General features: G+C 30.7%; 1 pseudogene across 1 annotated transcript; it reads right to left on the bottom strand.

The window, feature by feature from the left end:
- Positions 1–1,807: 1,807 nt before the first annotated feature.
- Positions 1,808–16,145, bottom strand: LOC148613762 (uncharacterized; annotated as a pseudogene). Its single transcript, XR_015923292.1, has 7 exons — positions 16,008–16,145; positions 9,270–9,365; positions 7,984–7,992; positions 5,717–5,827; positions 4,736–4,797; positions 2,541–2,750; positions 1,808–2,301 (listed from the first exon to the last, which is right to left on the bottom strand). The product of XR_015923292.1 is annotated as an uncharacterized LOC148613762 (transcript).
- Between the last annotated feature and the right edge of the window lie 9,002 nt (positions 16,146–25,147).

Genomic DNA, 25,147 nt, shown 5'->3' with positions numbered 1-25,147 from the left:
CAGTTAAATCATAACTCAATTTAATAAGATGATATGTAAAATCATGTCCCTATCTCTTGACTCTGATTGTGAAATAGTTAAAGTAAACTTTCAAAATGGTGTTTTTTTACATACCATGTTTCACCCACTGCCTTATTCTTATAGAGTCTTACATAAAAATATGTTACTTTTTTAAACGTTATACATATATGCTCTATCAGACGGAGCGTTAATACAGTTGTAAATTTCAACACACCTTCCTCAAAATATCGCAGTATGCAGGCTATCATGACAGTCTATGGCTAATTTTAGATAAGTTAGGTGCATTGGTGATTCTTTAAATTGTTATGTCAGATAACATTTTGACATGATAATTTTTGAACTCGCAAGTTGGTAGGCAGAATTTCTTAGAACTTTGTTATGAATAACATTTCATTTTTGTAATATTAACTTATCTATATTTCGTTTTGCGACTTAGTCTTATCAATTAACATCGTGTTATTAAGAATTTTTTTCTCTGAAATTTGTAACCTTTTACGTTTTTCAGTACATTTTCCACAACTTCCTGTTTAAAAAAATTACGATATCACACTTCCGGTTTATCACACTTTTGACTGGAAAAAGTTTAAGTTATATTGATATTTGTTAGAAATATTAGTTGGCCTTTTAGAATCATGGTAGTTTTAATACAATTGAAACTATTATATTTTGTTAAGTACTTCGTATAGAAAGTATTTCCAGTGTATATAGCCGATTCACTACTGATCGTCTAGACGATTTGATTACTAAAGTAAATTACTTAATAGATAAAAGTACAAGAGGCGTCAAAGTCTAAAACTAAGTTATGTTTTTAAATGTTAATCATTTTGGTGTCGACGGATAGATTTTATTTGCTGCTTAACGTTATTATTAAGTGTTTCAGGGGCCTGTCAGTCAAGTGTAAAGGGGTTGGTTCACTAAATACCAAATTTGGCCCAAGGTCAGTTTTTGACAAAAACTTTACAGACGGATAGGTATTGATGAAATACATATATATATATATATATATATATATATATATATAATATTAAATGTCTGAATATCAGATCTGCGTTTCTATGGCAACTGATTGAATCTTTCATAGGAAAATCACAATTTTTTCACTAAAATGCTATATTTTGCCATTTTATTCATCTTTGGTATTGACTTTCCTTATAACTTTGTGTGAGACTTTGTAGTAGAATGATATATCATGCAAAATGAACAAAAATCACAACAAAAACTAATGTTTATTTTATGTTTCCATGGAAACCAGTCAATGTTTAACAACAATATCACCATTTCTTACTTCTAAACCAGCGCAATGATGACATCTATTTTAATACGTTGTCCTTAAAGTACTTCATTATTAACTACTTTCAGAGAAGCTAGTAGTGAATATTTTCTTAAATTTATTAAAACAATTTGCAAACCTGCCACTGTCATTTATGAGCAGGGTTAATGTTAGGCATTATGAAGTGTCAAAAAATCAAATTAACTTCAGTGCAAATGAACTACCAATTCTTTGTTACAATTTCTTAAAAAAAACAACATTTGTTTCATTATAAACATTTTTTAACTGCCATACAAACGACTACGTTTTTTTTTCCATTCAGCTGGTGATCATATACAATTGGTTAAATTCATAATACCTGAGGAATAATTCAGATAAAATAATATTTTACAAATGAACTCAAAGTGATGTTAACAACAATAATTTAAAACAATAACAATTTCAAATATTTTGTAACTAAGAAGAGGGCTTTCTTAAATACAAAAAATATAAACAATAGATTACCACAATTCACTGTTCACTCCTCTATCATACTAGCTACCTTCAGTCTCAGATTCTGAGGAATCAATAGCTGAAGGCAAATCACTTGCATCAGACAAATAAACACTCAAATCACGTACACCAAATATTTGTCTTGTTTCATTCGCACCACTCAAATGCCATACAACAGCAGCTACATGCACAGACAGCACGACGTGTGCAGTACCATGACTGCACATCAATTACAGAAAACCTTATCCACACTAAATATTTTTTGGCAGAAATATGTCTACTTTGAATTTTGATTCTGATCAAGTTTTGTCCTTTATGAATAAATATGGAAGACTCCCCATCAATGTACTCCTGAATATAGGAAGGAGAGTTTAAGCTGGTATACCCCAAGGGTTAAACTTCAAAGTTGTTCTTCATTCAGTTAAGGAAATGTGATGTCACTCTCCTCAATTGCAACCCAACTGGCCGACCTTCTTTCCAAATGACTTGTCTTCACATATTCTTTATAATGTATTGACCTACAACATAAGATCGTCATAAATAATCTGAATACTGGTAAACAAAATCGTGGGAGGTGTATTGTGACCATTGCTGGTCATACTGTTACCTGACAGTCAGAAACACTTGTGACATAAATGAGGCGCCAATTTTCAACAAGCAAAATGAATTATTGCATTATGTGTCCACTTATCGGTTTAAAATATAATGTAACTTGAAATAAAATCAGTAAATCCAGGAGAATTTATCAAAATATTACCTCAGAAGCTCTTTGGAGCATGTCTTGAGCTAGTTCTTCATCCTGATCTGTATTCAATGGACTACTCAGTGGTGGAAAATACTTATTTGAAATTTCCCAAAAAATTTTGACATAGTCTCCAATAAATGGAACCTGGCTGGTTGGAATAACACAATCAAGGTATTTGAGGTTCTTAAACCTGGCATTAGCTTATTCAACTACCCATCTGATCTGAAATATAAAATGACAGAATAATGCTTATAAATTTGTTTTAATGAGATATGTTATTTAATATATAAGATATCTTGTAACTTTAAAAGTTAATCATATATACTATATAAGAAATTATGTAAACACATTTCATAATATACTTTATAAAGTACATTGTATATAAGATAACTTATACATATATATTTTATAAGATATATAATAAAATGTATAATATATGTTAACTTCTTATTAAGATATCTCATAAAGTTTTTAAGATATCCTATATATTCTATAAGATAACTTATAAAAATGGGAGGTGTTTGCCAAATAATATATCTACAAATTTGAATAAATATAAATAAGGCATGCCATGTTAAATTTCAAAGGAAAAAATAATGCTGATCTATGTTGATGTACACTTACTCCATTGAAAAATACCTTTAATTTTTTTAAATGTCAAAAACCCCAGAGTATAATGCTGCAGTAAAAAAAAATGGCTTAATTTTTTATTTTCCATTTAGTGCTGTCAAAATTAATATTTTTGACAGATTTACAGGGCTTGTCATCAAAATGAATAAAAAGAATGTGTAGCCAAACTGCTGTACATTTTACTTTGCCCAAAAATTAAAATTTTAGATGCCCAAGGAAAAAGCAGTTTCAAAGTCTTGTACTATAAATACTATATTTTTGTTGGTATACAAATCTTGGAAATTTTAAGTCAACCACTTACCTTTGATTTGTAAGGCAAACGAAAGTGGACAAAAATGCTTATTTATTAATATTTATAAATAGTTACAACTATTTATAATTCATTTATGAATATATATAATTCAATTATCAATATTTATTAATCATTTATTAATATTTATAATTGAATTATAAATATTTCTGAATATAGCAATTATAAATACTTATAAATCAATAATAGATATTCATAATTCAATTGAAAGTGGATAAAAATGCCTATTTATAAATAATCATAAATAATTATAAATGTTTGCAATTCAATTATAGATATTTATAAATGATTTAACAATATTAATTAATGGATTATAAATATTTATAAATATAAGACAATTATGAATATTTATAATTCATTTATAAATATTTATAATTGAATTATAAATATTTATAAATGACATCATCAGTATAAATATTAATAAATTGAATTATAAATATTGATAATTATTTATAAATATTTATAAATAGGCATTTTTGTCCACTTTGGCTTGCCATAGATTTGAGTGTGTAGAATAACATAATATATGTAGTAATGTATCAATAAGCATTTGCACTGGCTTCTGCTTGTTATACATTTGCATAAGGAGAAGTTTGTACGGAAATGTTAAAATATCAAAATCAACCAAGGAAGATAATTCGAGATCCGACAGTAAAATATTTTTTTTTCTCATTCTTGAATTTTCCTGCCATGCCAACAACTTGCAGTTATATATCTTAACCTACATTTATTTTTTACTGTATACGAATTAAAACATACTAAATGCATAGAGAATCTAGTACATTTGGCCAGTTTTGATGTTTGACTTTACAATCGCTGCCGCTTCCAAACATATTTCACCTATTCGGTTTACTACTTTACAGAAGGAATAAGAGTAACTGAGATTTATGGACAGATGGCATACTTACATTTCTAATAAAGATTACATATTATATTTCTGTACATGATCTGTAAGCGGTTTTGATGAAATCATAAGCATCAACATTGTAAAGTTCGTAATCTGGCACGATGATGTCGGGTTCCATGGCAAAATAAACAACGAAAACGCGGTCCGAACGGAATGTTCCGATTTGCGCAAACAAAACACGCTTCTTAAAAGTTAAACAGCATAAAAATTTTAATAGAGCGCATCTCTCGAACTCTTAGATATTGAAGGTGGACGTAGATATATAAGCGACGATTTTATCATAAAAATACAAAGATGTTCGACAGCTGCGCTGATACTACATTTTTCGTTTGAAGTAGGGAAATCGGGAAAAAAACTCACCAAACGATCATACCATCGATAAGACATAGCTATTTTTTCACTGAAGTGACAGCGAACTTTTTCTTCAATATCATTTTGTTGAAAGACGACATCCAAAGTTTATTATGAGCAACAAATATTATGTTGGGGGAATTTTGAGTTTTCAAGAAATAGTTGGGCCGAATATCTTGAAAAGTGAAACAACCTCTTTGTCAAGCACTCTTTGGAAATTGTCAGGCAAGAGGACAAGTTCCGATTTGTCATTTAAGGATATACATTGCACGAAAGCAAAGATGTTGGCAGATTTTAATCCAAATCTGGTCTAGACCAGTCGAAGACAAACAAATATAATTTTCTAAACTAAATCAGCCGTTTCCGTAACAGGTCAAAATTGGAGGTACACAATATGAATACCATATTATAAAAAAAATACCAGAACTTTGAAAGTAGCGTAATCGAGCAAAGCGCATATAAGTCAAGCATGGTGAAAGTCAAAGCTAAAGTCAAGTCCAAATGGCATATGTTTACCTCAGTTTAATTTCGATCTTAACTTTTCAAATACATTTTTTTACTAAACCAATTAATTGAATTAAGTTGCAAACTCCGAAAAGTATTGTTTTCAAAGACGGATTTGATCTCCCTCCAAACTGACGCCCAATTTATATTGAAGTATATTTTCATAAAAGGACAAGGGAGGCCAAATATTCAAAATAAGAAATATTCGCATACTATATGTTATATGTTATAATATGCCATATACGATATACGACATATTACAACAAATCAGACATTATTGTTTGTTAAATATGCTGTTTATATATGAAAACTGACGATTTCGCTTGAATGTATTATAGCATTAACAACACAGACACAACCTGATACAAAGCCACTCAACGTTCCTTGCAATATCATAAAATTATGTGAATACTGCTTTGCATTATGTCATACTTTCATAACTACACTAAGCACGATGGCCACAATTACAACGCATTTTCAACTTACGGACTTGGCAGTTACCACCTAGAAATCCGGGGGGACATTTGCAAGTGTAGTTACCACGATGGTTACTGTCTAAACATATACCTCCATTTTGACAGGGTCTATCGGCGCATGCTTTATAACAGAAAAAAAATGTAGTCGATTTCACAAACCAAATCGTAAATATAAATCAGTCGAAAGTTATGACGTCACAATACTTAATCGTTTATGACGTCACAACTTACGACTAATTTTACACCAAATATTTTTTTATGTAGAACTGATGATCTACACGTACAACAGTTTAAAGAAACAACAATACTTCACTTTTAAGAGATCTTTCATGTAGAAATCTCATATATCTTATCATATAGGTAGCATTTGAATAATTTTGTACTACAACGACAACACAACTTCCAAAAGTTGATACCGTGATGTTTATATGATAAAAATATCAGTTTAGTCACATGAAATAAAAACAATGTACAGATTAGGCTTACAATCAGGGTAAACTACAAGGCTTTGCCCAATGTTTTTCCGTTTTTTACCGAATTAGCTTTTATTTCATATAGTCAATGTACTGTTATTCTTTATATTGTAAACCTTGATATTTTTTAATCTCGCACGACGTGTGTATTAGATTTCTTTAAGACCGGTGGCCTCCGATAGGGACGTCACGATAAGTAGATAGTGTATGTAAGGGTAGGAAGAAGAAAGAGTCAACATGTTAAACACTGTCATAACCTGGAAGCCCGGGTAATATTTTTGTTCGCCAGGTTTCTCTTAAATATAATCCCGGGACACCAGTGTCGTCTTCTGTCGTTTGATTGGATGAGCGAATATGATGTTATTTTATATACATTTGTACGTTCCAATATTCAAATTTAAAGAAAAATATGTTAATATATTTTTTTCAAATTATTTACATCATCTTTCGATATACATGAACATTAATAAAGTTAATTTGAAAAATCTCAACTTTGTTTTTATTTTATTTCATAAGCGGCATTTTCTTTGAAATAGTATGCATATCAGTCGCTGATGACATGAGTCTATATTTTAGCAATCCCAAGGTCGCTGGCGATATTGACCAGGGAACCCGATTAAAAAATATCAGTGACCGTATATATCGTGAGTAAATGATACTATCAATTAATTTTGGTTGCTTAAATAATCAAATACTATGAAATTACTATTGTTCGTGGGTACCAATTTTTGTGGTTTTTGTTAGTGGGAAAAACCACAAAATTTAGTACTCAGCCAGAAAGAGATTTCCATTGATGCGTATACTGAAAACCTTAAAACTACAAATTCAAGAATCCACGAACCTGTGTTTCTTCCTTTATCCACGAAAATTGGTGACCACGAATTGAAGTACTATCACAGTTTGGTTGCTCAAAGAGTAATGAAGGGAACCAAGGTTATAGCGGTAATCAAAAGAATGTAATCCAGGGATAAAGACCAGATATGAAAAACAGTATGAGTTGTGATATGAACACTCCATACGCAGGTGTTGAAGGGATGCTGGCACAGATGAAAGGAAAGTTGACAATTGTGAATGAAAAGTCACCACGTTTGTCGTAAAGTTTGGTCAATATTTTACCTTTACTATCGATTTCTAAGTGTAGGTCAAGATATGAGGCTGACTTCACAACCTCATATCAAATAGAATGATTGCAGTATAATATAAAACACAGTATTTATACTATATTGTAATAACAGTTGACATGTATGATATACCACGAAACATTTCAGTCTTGTTGATACACTTTTAGGAGTTATTTGAAAGTGATTTTGGATAAAAAGCAAAGGAGTACGTAACCAACAATTAAAGCATGTGAAATGTACTTTAAATACGGACAAGTTACGCTGGCACGAACATATGAAAGTCTTTCCACATTTTCTCAAGCAATTATTGTGATGATCACGATTAACTTCAGGTAATGTATTTTGTCTTCCCTTAATTGAATAACAGTTACCTTATAACATGACATTTAAATTTCGCATAGGTATTAATATTTACTTTCGATCGATCTTTTTTTTTCTTTTTTCATGTCAACTACCTGATGAAGTTCAAGAGGAAATGGTCACTCCGAGAAGGAACAGATATCCGCTGAATATCATCATTTAATGCCGTGTTAATTCTTGTCACAAATGATGGAATGTGTAGAGTACAAAATTATATTTGATATGGCTGATGATCTATTGTTGTTGATTCTAACATTGTTTAGCATTAAAATAAAAAAAAAAGTATTTCTGTTCTCTTAATTAAGAAACCTTACAATACTTACAATGCACGGCTGTAAAAAAAAACATAGCAAAGGGTTATTTTGGTAAAAGTTCATTTTTTCATTTAAGATCGGGTTGTCTTTTAAGAATATTCTGTATTGAACATGCGTTTAGTGAGTGTTGAAATATCAGAATAACTATTTCTAAAAGTCTGAGAATCCTTAAACAACAGTGATTCATTTAAAAAAAATGCAGTATAGTAATGTGTTTTACATATTCATCCTTTTCCTCTATAAGAAATGTGAAATTAGTTTATGGAAAATAGATTTTCATTATCCTAGAAGAAATCTTCCCTTCATACAACATTCAATAAAATCTTGACCTACCTTGAACAGATCTAAAACAGGTTCTAAAATAATTATATACCTCTTACGGCATGACCTTGCCAAGTTTTATGGAAATTAAATTTAGCGAAGACAACATCATTACAGTATTTGGAAGATATACTTTGTACATGCATAAATTCTGCTTTGTCTATGTATCTCATCTATAAAAAAGAGCGGTCTTATGGAATGAACACAGTTTTCTACCAAATACCTATGCAATTCTTTAATACCTCCTAAGAAATTGCTTGAATTTGGTTAAGCGTTTAAACCTGACGTATAACGAAACATACATGTAAAAATATAACAAAAATAATATAACAAAAGCATTTCCCAATCTGAAAATCAACTGCGTTTTTTTTTCTATGCACTTCTGTTGCAAACTTGTTACAACTGTGTTGAAATTTCAAAATTATACAATAACTGGTTTGTTTCCCGCTTCTGTATTTCTATTTAAGGATTGTTTCAGTATAAGATATACACGACTCTGGGTCAGTTAACGCTGAATAATCTAACAGCTAATTGAAAACATTATCGTTCTTTAATTAAACAAAAACAGCAGGAAGCAAAAATAAAATAGCAATATGCTGCTTTTATGATATGAAATCAGCATATGTCTTAGCCCGGATCAGTTCTGACAACTATCAGTCAGTTGTGTCATTTGTTGATTAAACTCATGCTTTTTGTGTAATTAGACGCCCCATAAAAATATTTCCGTAATCAGGTATACGGAATGGACAATGTTGTGCGATTGCGCTGGATTTCAGAATTTCACAAAATTAAAGTATATTATCCATAACTGCATTCAAATAATACATCGACATAAAGACGCATTTTATGCTGTTTACCATAAGAAAGATTTTTTAAAAGATTATCTGTCTTTTTCAAAATAACTGTTAAAATATAGACAATTAAGTACAAAATATTGAAAATGTTGTTAGGATTGCAGGTAAAAATAATTGTACCTGTCTCACAGGTTCGGCCTGCAAATCCATAGAAGCAGCAGCAAGTATTCGAGGCATGATCGCATATTCCATGGACACAACATATTCTTCCGCAATCTGTAAATGAAAATTGACAATCTGTCTTATGATAAAGCTAGGCTACAGTCAAACATTTCTATAACTGTGGTATAAAAATATACATGACCAATTCCGATTGAGAAAAAAAAATCACGTAATTAACTGAAACTATAACTATTTCGATTTCTATTTTTTATAACTTCAATAAATACACTGTTTTGTAGATTATCTTGAAAAGAGTTGAGTAATGTGTATTAGAAGAACTTAATATATAGTGTATCAATGCTATTAACACCGTAGTTTTTTTATAGTGTTTTTATTTTTCTTTTAAGATTACAGAATACTGGTGACGAACAACAAAAAATCATCAATGCTATATAAAATTACCAGGCAGGCAAACAAACAAATATATTTAGACACCAACAAAAGCAAAAAAACAAAAAAAAATCAAAAAAAAAAAAAAAAATCAAAAAGTGAAAAAAGATTTTAATTTGTTTCATTTGAATAAATATTGGAAGAATAAATGGGAAAGGCAAACGTTGTCCTAATTCCGAATGGTGAGTCAATGTTCCAATTTTCAAAGACATAGACAAAATTTCATTGAAGTTTAAAGGATTTACCAACAAAGCAACTGTGAAATCTTGGGTATTATTTTCACAAGATACTATTTTTTTCATTTAAATTTTCTTGTTATGCATTAAGTACAAATTAAAATGTATCCATGTAAATGCGAATATATGTAAAAACACTTCCCTTTTTTTTTTTATTTTATTTTAACATTTTAAGTAAGCTTACCTATTTGAATTGAGGTATTGATTGAAACCAAATGGAAATTTGTGTAAATGTGCAGTGATATGAAAAACAAACTGCATTTTATTTCAGATTTCTTATGGGAGGTAACTCTTTCTTTAGTAATTTTATATATTTTTTTTATATGCAATTTTGAAATTTACGAAAAAGTACTGAATTCTCAGAACCCGAATAAAACCCTAATATGATATAAAAAGTAAATCAAAATCTTTAATCAAAAACCAATGAGAATGAAAACGAGGCCCCCATTCTGTTTTTGTGTTGTTGACAATTTTGTAGTTTTTCCAGTTTATAAATTCATCCTCCGTCCTGATTTATCTTTTTCAATGTGTAACTGAGAATTAGTTACAACTTTCTTCAAATAGAAAAAATATTTGATATATTCATATAGTTATTTACCTATAATTGCCTTGTTTTTCATTAGGAGTTTTCAATATGGCGTCAAAATTGGGTGATTTTTAAGAATTCTTGGGTCCATAAAAGGACGCCCTGAAATGTAACTAATTAGTTCCTCATTGTTGGGAAAAATAAGTGTTATCCTAAGTTTGCTTTCTTTAGGTGATATTTGGTACAAATTTTGTGAAATTCTGTATACATTGTTGTGTTGACTTCTGTCCTTGGTCTATGGTAGATATGCAGTTAAAACATTGCTAGAAGAATTACCACTCCCCCGGAAAGTAATAGTGATTTGTGTAAATGAAAGGAAATTTAAATTACTGGAAAAGATTCGGGTACCTTGGGACAGTGAGACCCATCCATGTTAAGCCTGCCTCCTAACACATTTCTTTATATTGTTAGGAATTTTCGATACATCTCTTCAGATCTTGTTCACATATAATGCAGTTGTAACTTTTGTCATCGATTTACGGGTGTAATTGGATACAAGTGCAGATCCTTTAGGTTCATTAACACATGTTTCTTTTAGGTTTTTTTTATCATTTAGTTTCTTTTTATTAACTTCCTTCAAGGGTATACGTTCTTTTGTGCTTGAAACCAAATTCCTAAACAACAGCATACAATAAAGATGTTAATGTGAAACATAGTACCTAAAGTCAATTTTATAAATAAAACAAAAAATATATCATCATTCTAACAAAGGTTTTATATCAAGGTAATTTCGTCCTTTAAATACAATAAAACATTCAGACTCCGTCAATGATACACGTGATTTATAGTCCAAAAAAAAACAAAAAAAAAAAAAACAAAAAAAAAAAACTTCAGAATTAACGATGTTTTATCTTGGTCTTCAAATTCTAAACATGTACCTAACTATGGTCGGTTTTTAAAACAGATCTGTATTTCCAGAAAACCATACCTTCATCTTTACTCAAATGAATCCACCAAACCAAGAATGATAACTCTTCGAAAGCGCTTATTTCATATGCAATCATTTATATCTCTAAAGTACAACACAGAACGATATATTAAGACTGGTTATATGTGGTCTATAACTGTTTTTTGAATTGATAAAAATATAAATTTTGTGAGTTTTTTTTACAAACATGACGATTATAAACACTACATAAAACTGTATGACCTACTCCACTGCACCTAATTATCACGTAATAAAATGTTCTTGTATAAATGTATTGATAATTACAAGAGTGGACATATTTAGTTTGATCTATTGTAGGAATATATCAACCAAGCACTGTGTTTTGTTCATAAAGAATTTAATGATAACGTAATAGGACTGACTAAAGTTGAATTTGTGACTATAGAATACAAGTTTGACTGTAATTAAAAATTAAAAAAAAGTTGCTTCAAATGACCTAATAGCACGATAAATCTTTCATGTAATTTGCTTCGTTTAAGACAATGAGTTATAAAACTGACGATGCTATATATTAGTCATACTGTCGCATGGCAGACAGACACTTTCATATTTCAATATGAATACTTTATCTTAGTAAGTTTGGTATACAATACGATGCGTCATTTCACACATTAACGACAAAACAAGACAAAACACATCATTAACAAACAAGTATATATAAAAAAAAAGAAATACTGTGAAAGTACTTTAATTCGTAGATATCAATTTTCATTGATAAGGGAAGACACACAAATTAGTGGATTTCTAATCTCGTGGTTTTGAAATTTGCAGCATGCAAATCGATAGGAATCTCCTTTTTGTTGGGAATCAAATTTCGTGGTTTTGTCTACCAACGAAAACCACGAAAATTGGTCCCACAACAAAACAATAGTCCTTTTAGTGGAATAAATGTAAGGTTTAAAACCTTCCTCTTCCATTGCGGCGTGAAATCACCAGTGATGATTAAAAAGCATTTGGATGCTGTTGTCATACACTGGTAATCGGTAAATCAGCGGTCACATCAGCAAAAAGTACAATTTACAAAAACAATCATTATTCATTGTTTTAGAATAAATTGAGTATCTATAGTTATAAATAATTCGTTACCAATGTGTATAAGTAAAGCGTAAAATTTTAAGTAAAATATCTTTATATGTCATTTCTTCTAGAATACAATGGCAAAGAAACCAAATTACAGTCCTTATTTTCAATGCGTCATTTTCATAATTGACTTAGTGTTTTATTTCAAAGTAAAAGGTAAAGATAACCGTTATAAAGACCCCGTCTCTAACCTAACGCTTTTAATAATGATAACAAAAAAACAATAATAATATTTTTGTCTATTGATGGTTTGTCTTACATCGCATGTAAAGTAAAAATTACTTGATCCGATTTCAAAACTCATATATATACCGCGTGGTATGTATCAATTTGTCTTTGTTAATATATTTGTTAAGGAAATTAGATCGACCTATAAGTGTTTCTGTCCTGTATAAGTACAACGAGATCACTAGAACGACATTGAAAACATAGGTCAGTAAGACAATCAGCTGTGCCAAGTCAGTAAACAGAAGCCAAATGGATTGCCTACAGGACGGAAAACAATGCGAGATTGACCAACAAATTTATAAATTGATACGTAGATATATGTATATATACCTGACGAGTTCAAAAATACATAAGTCTCACCTAAACATTTATCAATGAAATACTGCTTGATTTCAGCAATAATTAAGCTGTGTCAGCCATACATAACCGAAACCATAGATGTACAATAAATGTAGTTACATAAACACATTTAACTATTTGGTTTTATGTCAATAGATTTTCATATATCAATAATATGGGGTAGGCATTGCCTAAATCAGTGAGCACTCTGAGATTTACCATACATGTACCGTCTGTGCGAGACTCGTAAAATGATGGACATTACAAAGAGGAGGGTAGACCCGGATGAAAATTTTTGCTTCGCAAGTGCAATATTTTTATTTGCATTTAAAGAGCAAGCAAGATCAATCTGTCTTGTTAATTAATGGGGGGAGTTTTTTTCAATAAATGAACTTGAACAATTTTTTCCCCAAAATTCCAACCCCATACCCCACTTTCCACTCGTTCTCAAAATGGTCAATAATCTTATAGCAATTCGCAATACTTCCCTTAAGGGCATCTCTAGCAACATCCAGTTTTGGCCTGTCAGATCAATCTGTGCAGATACCGGAAATAATACAGTTCTCCACGGATGGTAAGACTATTTTACACATATCATGTGACGTAAACAAAATTCAGAAAATTCAGACGACAGCTGCAAATTTCAAACAAGAAAATGATTGCCTTTCCAATTTTAGAAAAAGCTATGCTTCGATTTTGATATTGTAATCAGAGTGTTTTCTTTTTCCGAGGCGGGTTAGGCTCTTAACAAGAACAACAGCAGCCGTGGAACAGCAGAGATACATGTACGTACATCCACGTGTTTCCCATAAACATAACATTCACAACTTTAAATAAGTAAAACAAATAACAAAAAGACTTGAAAACTATTAGAGAAGATGAATATATTTTTAACTTATATTTTTTTATTTGTTTGACTGAAGGAAATGATGAATTTTCTCCGTAAGGACAGTCACTTTTTGGTACTTCCGGGACATGACTTTTTTTCGTAAGTATATTGGGGACCCTTAAGGGAAATTTAGAAAGTACATGTAATAACGGTAGAGCTCACACCGCTTTGCGGCGCTCGCTATTAAAAAAAATCAAAATGTAGGTATTAGTATTCAGCAATTTGAGCAAATATTTAAACGTTCTACAATATATGTTAATATACATTGAGGATATTCAAATACATTATGCATTAAATTACACTTATTTGCAGATTAATAAATCGTTAAAACGAATTCCGAATTCTTTGAAGTAAATATGCATTATTCAGTTCAGCAATTTTACTTAAGAATAAAAAAGTTTTAGAAAACAATTATTACCTTGATAGTGTTTAGTGACTTTTTTGTCCATAATATATGATTTATATGCATAATAAACGGACGTTACAAGGCTCTTTGGTTTTATCATTGAGGTGATGGTAAAGTCATGATTCATTCGGTGTGTAATAAAACCTCTCCTTGATAGAATCAAGTCATAGAAACGTAAAAAAAAATCTGTATATGTTTAAATTAGGTAAGAGTGAGGCAAATAATCTATCTATGATATAATCATTTACTGTCATGAACAGCTGCCCTTCATAGAATCAGTCTAGCGTCCGTCGTTAACACCTTTATAGGACATGATAATTTGATGGAGTAAAATTCTATCTGAGATCAAATTAGTCAGAGGGTGGTAAAACTGGTCCATATTAGAATAAATCATTGAGGTATAAACTCTGTCAATGAAGTAGTGAAATCCTCTCGACAATTCAACTATCTATTTGCTGATAAAACTATATCCATGATACAATCATCCAATGGTTGTTTGACCAAGTCCATAATAAAATCAATTATTGTGTAAATAGTGGGATCCAAGGGGAACAGGGGCCCTAACTACCCATTATGGCCGAAAAATCTTGTTTATTATATAGATAAAAACTCGGAATCACTTGGGTATTCCCTTAGGTCAGTAATCGCCATAGCCTGACTTTTTTGAATTTTTAGGACCGCCACTGGTGCTAGAAAGTAACTGCTCTATTGTAATCAGTGAGGTGAAAATAAAAGTCAATACATATACGAATGAATGAAATGCTAGTAAAACCCCATATAATGATATATTGAGTTAGATGGTGGTAAAACTCTATCCATAATTTAGTAAATGTTAAGAGTAGATATTTTTTCTGCAGATTTTCTCAAGTCAACATATTTGGGGTACCAATTTTCACTCCTGTGTGTCCACTGCGAGAATAACGAAAATTAATACATTTCTCTGAATGGACACTTTCAATTAGTGTAAACGGATTGATTTTTTCGGCAGCTAATTTTCTGAAAAAGTCATGTTCGCGGGTATTAATTTTTGCGGTTTCCCAAGTTCAAGAAATACAGTTTTTCAGAAAGGACATCGTTTAGCTAGAACCTTTAATCTCAGCCTCCCCTATATTGATGACGTATTATCTTTAAACAATACTAATTTCCTAATTTCGGGGATTTGAAACATCGAATCTACCCCAAAGAACATGAGAAAAAGAATACTAAAGACACTGTACAGTTAGCCTCATATCTTGACCTACACTTAGAAATCGATGGTAAAGGAAAACTATTGACCAAACTTTACGACAAACGTGATGACTTTTCATTCAGATGTGTCAACTTCCGTTTCATCTGTGGCAACATCCCTTCGGCTCCTGCGTATGGAGTGTTCAATACAAAATCATCAATGCTATATAAAATTACCAGGCAGGCAAACAAACAAATATATTTAGACACCAACAAAAGCAAAAAAAAAAAAAAAATCAAAAAGTGAAAATAGATTTTAATTTGTTTCATTTGAATAAATATTGGAAGAATAAATGGGATAGGCAAACGTTGTCCTAATTCCGAATGGTGACTCAATGTTCCAATTACTTTAAAGTCACAACTTACCCTTTTTAGATGAACAAAGGTGCCCACTATGCGCACTTGAAATTCCGCTAATAATGTAACACAATGACACGTAAGACAACAAAATTAATGAAAGTTTAAAACGCAAAAACCTGATCATTGTCATTTCTATCAGGAAGACCTTGTTGACATTGGTTTGATAAGATCAGAAGAAACCTCAAAGGGCAATGGGTTCAAAGTACGATCATCAATAGGAATAGTCAAGGATATAGTACATATGTAGAACATGTGATCAAACATGTCATCTGAACGACTTTGACCTCTGAGATACTACGTAATGATCTATGTTGGATGCGGTTCTTACTGAATATTACCATATAATTCTGGATGGAAGCATTTTTATTTTATTTTTCAAGGAATGCAAATATTGATTATTGCAATTTGTGATTACACAAAACTAATTACATGTGTAGTGTGTACCAATACAAAATAAGCTTCAGAGTATAATGAGAAAGGTTAACCAATCACATATTCTGATGAGTGAACATTTAATTTGAAATCCAATGAAGTACACAAAACAATCTTAATAATGTTCAAAACATTTTATATATTTTGAGGCAATATTGTTAAAAGCCATCTTTTAAAATTTATATGTACTTCTCGCTTATGTTTGTAATTACCTCCCATTGATTTGTCTATGTTAATTAAAACCATCATTTGGTAACATTATTCATTAATTGCTTTATAGAAATGAGTACATAAAAGTATTACATAACTAAAGTATAATGTAACTATTCAAATAATGTTTCTAATATATATAAGAAATATTTTGTAAATTCAATTAATGTCATAAACCTCACACGAAGAAACGTAAACACAAGATGACTCATAAAGTCTTTTTCTCCTCTGTCAATTTATGCCCAAACTTTCCATTTACGGTATTGGGTTTGTTTTATTTTTTATTTTTATTTTTTTTTGCTGAAGTGTCAATTTGCGATTCCGAACGTATTGAAAACTTAAAATAAAAATCAAACAATTTTATCTAATTCCAAATAGTCACATACATTTGTAGTTTAATAATGTTTCCTTGGAAAAAACTGTATACTTATTTTGCAGCTGTATGAATAATATCAAGAGGAACCGCCAGTATCATTTGGTTTCAGAAACAATATAATATGTATGAACATTCAGCACTTCACAACACTGTCATTAACTTTTCTTTAGAATCTTTATATATAGGCAATTAATGTAAGAGGTTGGAATTCCGACAATCTCTAGCACTACAGGAATAATAAATAGACCATCCGTTTATGCCTATTAAAATGTTTCCGATAACCCTACTGACCCGCCTTCAGACCCCCTACCCATAAGTTTTTATATGAAATTTTGAAGAAAAAAAAATAACGTAAAATTCTGCCGATTGTTTTTCAGAAAGAAAAAAAGAAAATTGAAAAAAAAAAACACACATGCCATGAGTGTGCTTCTGGTCGTGGATAATCCCTTTTTGGAGTTCGGCACTGGAGATAGATTTTTTTTGTTTTTACCACCTCCTTCAAAAAAAAAATACTCATGCGCCGAATCTCTATAAAGGGATAAAGCTGTTGACTAAGTCTATTACATGCTTAGTCTTTGCATATTTGGTTTTCATTGTATTTGAATGACTTATGTCATTTCAAAAATATCAAATGAAAATACAAATTCCTACCTACCGACTTTACAAATTTTAAAATAGTGCTCGCAAACATAACATTATGTTTTTCGGCCTTAGAAATTTCTCGTCAATTGACTGGCATGCACCAATATCTGTCTAACATGCAGTAAAAGTGTTGATGTTATCTAAAAAAAAGTATTTTGATGGGTCAAAGATTCAGCAAATGCTGCTGTAAGCTATACAACGCTGTATATGGCGTGCATATTTCAAATTGAATCACTAGGTCACCGATCGACATTTAATCACGTGATCATGCATTAATTTCAATAAATGTAATGAATGAACGTGGTCACATGACAACTTATTTCCCCGAATACACAATGACTCACATTCACAGGTTTGACTATGCCTGGGGATTGTGTAAACGCTTTGATGCTTTACACTGTCCGTGAGAGACCCCAAACGATAGCAAAGGACGGTCAGAAACACCCCAGTCCGTCATGTATTACACATATGAGTGCTAACCAGGCCTATCAGGACTGAATATATATGTTACCACGAAAACAAAAATTAAACAAAGTATAGGAACAGTCAGCTGATTGTCAGCGTCACTCATATTGTGCAAATGATTGGTTGACATTGTATTACGAAAGATTTTTGGGGATTTTAGTGGTTTATATCCGCAAAGACAGTCGAATTATCTCCTAGAAGCAACGATGTTCTAGCTTTATAATGCACGAAATGAAGGATGTAACGGATATACGGAAAGTTCTTTCATTTTAACTTAATTGTAATAGTGTTATTTAATTAGAAATGCAAATATCCTTTCATCGTCGGCAACCAATTGAATAAACATGATATTTAGAAGATTTATTTTGAGTGATTTTTTTGTCTGAAATAGCTTTATAATGTGTCCGTCATTAAATCGAAGTTCTTTTGATCACATGTTTTTCATTCCAAATTTAATTTAGAATTAAATAAAAATTCCAGATATCAATATTAATTTTTTTTTCCACCAAATATTTACACAATTTCTGCACTAAAGTTTTATTCTTTACAACAATATTGCACCGTCTCCTAAGTTGAATTTAATGTCCATATATTATTGCCATTTCAACAAGCTTAAGTTATAAACAATGCTGTTCAACCTTTATACAAACTGTGCAAACCAGCACCGAGTCTATAGTAAATTTGCTATCATCGTGAGCTTAATCAAAGAAAATATCCCAAAGAAAGGAATAAAAACCTATTTTAAGTGCACATTTAAGCTCAGTATACATATATAATATACACCGATATTTACACCACACACCATAAACATCACAAAAAAATCAAAAATGTTAACATTCAACAGGGTGTGGCAATGAGTAAAAAACATAACCTACCTAGGAGCACTTTATTGCCCTGATAAGCAAAGACTTTTAACTTTTTCTGTACTGCACTTATTTCAAGTTTCATTGCTCTCACTGGCAATACTCATAGTTTACTCCAACCCAAGAGTTTGTATTACTATGTGCCACCTTGGTACCTCTTCTCCAGTCTCCAGGGCCCAGCTTACTATCTTGATACTATATCTGTCAAGGTGTGCTTGACAAAACCCCACAAACCTGTTCAACAGCTCTTAAATAACTAACCTTTAATTACAACTAATAAATAAACATTTAAAAACCTGAGCCAATAATTCTAAAGACCAAAGGAGAATAAATCAAAGGGAATATGAAGTTTGTTATATATACATAGTTAAATGCATAATGATGAAGAAACTAATAATTTTACACATAAATAACATTATCAAATTTAAATGCAATTTATAAGATTGTAAAACAATGTCATATTACCATGTATACTTCGCAGTTTGAATCAAATTTTAGAATTAAAATTCACTTTATTAACAAAAAGCATCAACCCACTTTTTATGTACTGGCAGCAGATTCTCATTTTTTTTCAAACCACACAACACTTATAAACATTTAAACGTCATTCTACTGACGATTTGCATAGCTATGAAACTGCATTTGATTAAATGAAAAATGAATAATGGTTAGTTTTGTTTGGAAACTCTACCATTTTCAATTTGGTCCCCACTATTCCCTTCATGACAATAACAACATCGTATTACAATAATTAAGTAAACTACTTAAGTGTGTGACGTCATCAAATTTAAAGACTGAATGGAGCTACCATAGACGCTTAGAATATTTAAGACGTAAATATTTTCTAAGTTTTATGGCGCATGGGCATGTCGGAAACCGCATTGCAACATGTCTGATACCAAATCAAAACACGATCGATTTATGCATTCTACAGTTTACACAGATGAATCAAGCATCATGGGTTCACCAGCATCGGGATATATTTTAACCATGCGTCATAAGTATCGAGAAGTTTGTGTTATTCAGTGTCCTCTGTAAAATTGTAGACTGTCGCATATGTTCATTTTTAGTAATACGGTAGTTTTCAGTCCGAATACGAATTAAAAATATCCTTTTTATAACTTTTTTTTATATTATAAAGTACAAAATAAATCACAATTTCATATAGTGCTTCCCATGCCTATTTAACACATCTGATGTCGTTAAAAACGCTTGATTGTGAACAACCTTTCTTTTTATCCTTATTGCTCGATTCGTAAAATGAAGGTGTGTTTACAATTTTGTAAATAGTAATTTCAAACTTTTTTTTTATTAATTGGAAATCAATGTGAAATTTTCCGCGAAACAATTTACATTATTTGATTAAGCAATGCAAAACATTATATCTTCTCACTACTTGAAGCATTCTAAAGTTTAAATATACAGATAAATCACGTGCTATTTCTATAGTTGTTGCTTAAGGTTTAGATTTAGTAAAGAATTAGCCTGTAGTACTAATATTTGCATTCAAACTGGAAAAATGATAAAAAGAGTAGTCACGGGAATCAACATTAAACCGGAAATCCAGCAGCCTAATTGTGAAAAAAAAGCGTCATACGTTTGGATGTTTAATACCAATATAATTTTACTCTATTATAGAATGTAATGTTTTGGGCTGAAAACAAAAGACAAGAACTCACAAATTGGTTTTAGATTTGTGACGAGTAGAAACGTCGGCATTCGGTATTGCCCACGTCATACGTATAAGAAGAGTAGTCACAGGAATTATAATCATACCGGAAATCCAGAAACCTAATTGTAAAAAAAAAAAAACGTCATTCATTTGGATGTTGAACGTGTTTGATTCATTTAAGTAAAATTATGTCTTAGCGTAATTAGTAAACTGTATTAGTATGATTAAGTTAGAAGCCAATACAGACGGTTGCGAACGACAATTATTCTAAGATAATATTCTGATTAGTGGAAGCATTCATTTTGTCCCTATTTTGCCAATTGTAGGTTATAAAACGTATACGGAATATGTAATCGTAATATTTAACACACAACTAGTATTTTTAAGCACGATAGATTCTACCGTTTCTTTTTCCTGGTCGGATGAATTTCGTTTCTGTTTTAAGCTTTCCATTTTTTTATTAATTCAATTTCCTACCATCATGTATATAAAATATCAAAACAATGTATTGATTTACGAGAAAAAAATTCTTATTTCCATTACAAAGAATATTATAATTATACGTGTGTTCTGATCTGACTCTTTTCTACAAAATATTAAAAGAAACATAAACGTAGTAAATTGTTATAATTGTTTTAATAATTAAATTTGGGTTTACCTAATTTGGTAGTCAAAATATTAAGCCGCCGATAGAAATTCCAAACGATTAACTGACACATTTTGATTCTATACACGTAGCCTGGATATTCTGCGAATAAATATCGATACGAAAATTATGATTTGAATTGCTGACCTACCCAAGGTATAAAGACGGACAAGGGTCATCAACCACCATGGACGATTTTGTTTAACCTCATCCTAGTGCAAAAAGGAAATCTAATATGAATCTAATTTTAAATGCATACACGGAGTTTTAGGTTGTACTGTAAATCACAATGGTGAACTGGATACTATACCAAATATTGAATTTTGAACTGATTTTAAAAATGTAAATAAGCACCTGTTGTAGTGATCTTGATCATGTGCAATCCACATGCACAGCCCTCTGTTCTTCGTTACAAAAAACAATCTTTTTTTTACTGCAGCGGAAATATATTGCACAGGTTAAACTATTGATTGTTATTAAAATTGTTTTGCATCATAATTTGCATCATGTGGTGCTTTTTATAATTATATATTTCGAACCTTTTTGAATACCTAATTGATTTTTTTATTCATGATAGCATTATTCGAAATTTGACTGATAAAACGATCCAATGCCTTACCTCAAAAACATTTTCAAACCTTTCTTTGATTTGTATATTAATGGTCTAAAATAGTATACATGTATTTATATCATAGATATCATTTTATGTAGGAAATTATTTCCAATAGATTTTTTTGTTTGTAACGATCATCTCCGGTCATGAATGTCAGCAAATCATCTTGATAAATCTATACCTAGTTTCGTATTTATGTTCTGAGAAATTACCATTTAACTACCTGAAATATACTAAATAAACCGTTTCCTCCCACTGGTACCTTACAAGATAAATATTCTTCAAGTGGGAGTAAAATAGTTCATTGCAAAATGGCAGCCCCCATTTACCTAAGACCTTTTTTTCATCTTTTGGCTCTTGTTCTCATGTTAGAGAGCCGGAAATAATTTCTACATGAAGGACAGATGATATTAAGCACTTAAGGTGTAAATCATCCTAGTCCATGTAAAAGTAATTATACAAGAAATCCTATTCCTACTTTTTACGAAAGAGTCAATATGGTCCCTAGCTGTAAAAAGTCATTCAGGAAATAGTTTCCTCTTGTAGTTGATAGCAAGAACCGTGTGCAGACTCAATAACCTATAAGCAGTCAAATGTATTGGACAATCAGTCTAATAAGAGTAATTACAATTTATAGAATAAAACCCAACAAAAACAAAACAACAAAAAAAAACAAAAAACAAAAAAAACAAAAAACAAAAAAAAAAAACATACCTGGATGGGCCTTATAACATGTATTTGAGGGAAGAGAAACCTGTTTTAGTCAGCAAATTCTGTGACATTTTTATTACAATTTATTAAGGGCTTTCATTTGTATGGAAGACAAAAATTTTGCCCAAATGATTTTTGTGCGGAAAGTAAAGCTTATCATCCTTTTAAGATAAAAAGAGAAATCTTGTAAAGCCAATACAAAGAACAGTGAAATTTTCCATGAAATCTACAGAAAAGGAAGAAATGAGTTGGATTATTTGTGAACTAGTATCCTACACTGTAAATTCTGTAACTGTTAGCTGTAAATTTGTGTGAGTTGATTTGTAAGAAAAAATGAAATCAAAATGTAAACAGTGATATGTGCGTATTTATCCATACTTGGAACCCAACTTTTAAAATGAAATGTAGAATGTATATTTAAATAATACACCCACAACATTATTATAGACAGTGAATGTCCTTTTCCGTCATTTTCGCACCACCCACCACCCTTTGAAAAGCATGAGTATACATGTATATTGATCTTGCAGTGTGTTGGTCCTTATGATACTCCTCAGAAGACGACTCAATGGAATTCAAGAAGTTTCCACAAATTCGTCGTCATATTTGAATGTTTCATTTTGCATTTCCACCAATAAGTGAGGTTTTCTCAAAGTATTACTAGTCTGTAGTATAGCCTGTAATACATGCAATAGGAATTGTTTTACATGAACTAAAAACAACTTTCATAATGAGTCTTTTTTAACTATAAATGGTAAACACATTATTCTAACATTGAAAACTGTTTTATTGAGGCAGACCAAATACATTGTATAATGCTGGTACAACATGTACATATACGAGATTATTTAAGAAAAGAAACAACAATAAACATATATATGTTCCTTGAATTATAATACACAATGTGCATGTACTCACAATTGCTGCTTTCAATCATGCATGGTGTTTGTATACCGGTATGTCTTGAAGATGTGGTCTACATATACTATTGATTTGACTAATATTATGTATTGAATGTAGTCATTTTTCAGCAGTATATATATTATATTTAGTACATGTTTTATGTAATTTGTAACCCACATACTGATTTGGATTTAGTTTGCTTAGTGTTTATATAATATATTTATGTGGAGAAACAATAGATGACAGTTACGAATCTCCAGACATAGCATGCGTCTTGTTTGTATTGGAGTCTTTCATATGATAAATACATTGTGTGTCAGGCTTCAGTCGCACTCTATTAAGTTATTATATCTACCATGTGTTGTGTTTTAGGCTGATTTTTTTTTCTAATTTCTTGAGAAGTAGTCTATAGTAAGATACGTGAGAAAACTTATGTTTACAGTATTTTTAATTCAAATTTTCTTTCTTTTGAAAAAGAGAGTAGACAAAATTTCATTGAAGTTTAAAGGATTTACCAACAAAGCAACTGTGAACTCCTGGGTATTATTTTCACAAGATGATATTTTTTCCATCTAAATTATCTTGTTATGCATTAAGTACAAATTAAAATGTATCCATGTAAATGCGAATATATGTAACAACACTTCCCTTTTTTCATTTTTTTTAACATTTTAAGTGAGCTTACCTATTTGAATTGAGGTATTGATTGAAACCAAATGGAAATTTGTGTAAATGTGCAGTGATATGAAAAACAAACTGCATTTTATTTCAGGTTTCTTACGGGAGGTAACTCTTTCTTTAGTAATTTTATATATTAAAAAGTATTTAATTCTCAGGACCCTAATAAAACCTTACTATGATGTAAAAGGTAAATCAAAATCTTTAATCAAAAACCAATGAGAATGAAAACGAGGCCCCATTCTGTTTTTTGTGTTGTTGAAAATTTGGTAGTTTTTCCAGTTTATAAATTCATCCTCCGTCATGAGTTATCTTTTTCAATGTGTAACTGAGAATCATTTATAACTTTCTTCAAAAAGAAAAATATTTGATATATTTATATAGTTATTTACCTATAATTGACTTGTTTTTCATTATGAGTTTTTCAAGATGGCGCCAAAATTGGGTGATTTTTAAGAATTCTTGGGTCCATAAAAGGACGCCCTGAAATGGTCCTAATTAGTTCCTCATTGTTGGGAAAAAATAAGTGTTACCCTAACTTTGCTTTCTTTAGGTGATATTTGGTACAAATTTGATGAAATTCTGTATACATTGTTGTATTGACTTCTGTCCTTGTTCTATGGTAGATATGCAGTTAAAACATTGGTAGAAGAATTACCATTCCCCCGGAAAGTAATAGTGATTTGTGCAAATGAAGGAAAATTTAAATTCTTGGAAAAGATTCGGGTACCTTGGGTCTACTATCTTAATGACAGAGAGACCCATCCATGTTAAGCCTGCCTACTAACACATTTCTTGAAATTGTTAGGAATTTTAGATACATCTCTTCAGATATTTTTCATATATTATGCATTTGTAATTGTCATCGATTTACGGGTGTAATTGGATACAAGTGCAGGTCCTTTAGGTTCATTAACACATGTTTCTTTTAGTTT

The sequence above is a fragment of the Perna viridis genome, chromosome 6, assembly GCF_037379345.1.
Source record: "Perna viridis isolate PV_CMFRI_1.1 ecotype Kerala chromosome 6, ASM3737934v1, whole genome shotgun sequence".
In the NCBI taxonomy this organism is placed as follows: Eukaryota; Metazoa; Mollusca; class Bivalvia; order Mytilida; family Mytilidae; genus Perna; species Perna viridis.
This window is presented reverse-complemented; position numbering and strand designations above follow the sequence as displayed.